This window comes from Phoca vitulina, unplaced genomic scaffold (assembly GCF_004348235.1).
Source record: "Phoca vitulina isolate PV1807 unplaced genomic scaffold, GSC_HSeal_1.0 scaffold30, whole genome shotgun sequence".
Taxonomy (NCBI): Eukaryota; Metazoa; Chordata; class Mammalia; order Carnivora; family Phocidae; genus Phoca; species Phoca vitulina.
Genome location: NW_022589733.1, coordinates 7,849,858 through 7,852,090, shown reverse-complemented (window position 1 = coordinate 7,852,090; position 2,233 = coordinate 7,849,858).

The window sequence follows — 2,233 nt, the reverse complement described above, 5'->3', positions numbered from 1 at the left end:
CCCCCCCCCCCCCCCCCGCCGAGCCTTCTTATTCAAAATACCTTTCGAACTCAATGCGTAAGAATAGCAGGCCACTTCCTCTTACAGGCTTTTGAAGCTGGGAAAGACTCATTTTACATATGAAGAAACTGAGTCCCAGCAGGATGAAATGACTAGCTAGTAAGTAATAAGGAGGATCTTGGGAATCTAAAGCAAAGGGCACATGCAGCCAACTTGAAGACGCCTGTCCCTGGTTCTGTATCACAATCCGATTCATGGTCTATCTTATTCTGTGTATGTCAGAAAGAAATGTCTACTTGCCATCTGTACAAGGCATACCGACATTTCGGCACCAAACATGGGTATAAGTAGCAAGTTCAAGCGTGTTAATCTCAGAACTGAATTTCAGCCAGTAGCATATCGCATTCGTTCACTACTGTTTACGCCTACCTGCTGATCCTAAGCGTTGTGATAAATCCAGGGAGCCAAATATGAATCCGACCTGTTCCCTGAATTCAGTAAAGTGAGCATGGGGCTCAGGCCTGGAGGCGAAATGGTGGACACCAGGCAGTGTTTGCTTATGGACCACAGGGCTTAGCCTCTACTATGGAGACGGGGCTTAAACAGACCATTTCACCATCTCAGCCCAGCACAGTAAGAGGGAAAGCCAGATGCTGTGGGACCACAGGGACACAGTTCCCAACCAAGCCTGATAGACGACGGACAAGGTCAAGGAAGGCTTCCCAGAGGAGAGGGACATTAGGGTTGAGCCCTGAAGGAAGAGGGCTGCAGGCAAGGGGAGCAAAGACTAAAGAGCAGGAGAGCCTGATGCATTTGGGAGTCTGAGAAGTTGGAGCCAAGCAGGAAGGGTGTGGGGGATGATGGGAAAGAGAGATGAGAGGCAGCAGGGCCGGGCTACAGAGGGGTTTCATCTGCCTGGCGAGGGGAGCTTGGATTTCATCTTAGGTCCACCTGATCAGGTGTGCGTTTTACAGATACCCCTTTGGTGGTGGCTGGCGGGGGAGTGCCCTGGAGGCCACCAAGATGGGGTGGTGAGAGACTAGTTGGCTGATGGTTGCCGGTAAGTGTTCAAGAGGGAGGGAACAGTTGTCTGAGTTAGGAGAGGGACAAGGGAATGAGAGGTGTTGAAGGATTGATGGGAAACACTGAGATGCTAGAAATAAAAGGGCTTGGTGACTGGTTTCACATGAGGGTGAAGGAAAAGTATGACAATGAGGGTGTCCACAGGACTTGAGCAATCAGGTAGTGGTGTTGGTGTTCTGGGACTGAGATCCCAAGAGAGTGGGTCTGATGGGAAAAAAAGACACCGTGTGGTCCAAACAGTTGGTTTTGAGGGGCTAGTAAATGTAGGCTCATCAATCCTAACAAATGTCCCACCCTGGTGGGGAATGTTGGTAGTGGGGGAGGCTGTGCATGATAGTAGGAACAGACAGACCTGTGGGATTTAAGAGGTTTTAGAAGGTAACATTGACCCAACCTGATAGAAGCTATGAGAGTAACACTGACCTTATTTCGTAACTAGGGCAAGAGTGATGTTATGAACCAATACAACATGTTCAGGAGGGCATGGGAAGAAGTAGACTCAGGGCAGAGAGGACAGAGGGGTGATCGGGAGCTGTCCCAGTAGACAGCTGAAAATCTGAGACCAGGGTTCGAGTAAGGGAACTGTCCTGAAGGGAAGGCTGCACCCCAGAGAGCAGTCACCCTTGAGAGGTACATCAAGGGAGGTGGTCTACAAAAGCAACAGGGTCAGAGGCCAAAGAACCCAGGGACAGCAGCATCTCAGAAGCTGAAGACACTGCAACATGCACAGTGTGGTTAAGTCCAGTGAGATTGAAAACCATCAAATCTAGCCCTTTGGGTAACTAGAAAGCCAGATCACGTGTGATAAATGGAAAGCGAGAGTGGAGAAAGCTAACATAAAGCCACATTTCTACAGACACATCTTTCTACCAGCTCGGCAGAGGAGGGAATATTCTGAGCAGAGCTTAGTGGGAGAGACTGAGTCTACAGGGAACATTTTAGAATGGGAGCAATTGAAGAAAAGAAATTAAGCGAAGAGGGAGATTTTTAAGATGCAGAAGATAGCTAAGAAATTGGGAGAAAATGGAAAAGAGAAAAGAAGTGGTTAGCTAGATAGGAGACAAGCTACCCATTCTGAAAAATGATGGACAGTAGTGAGGTTGGGCACGGAAAAGGTATAGAAATAACATACCGTGGTTTGCTTAAAAAA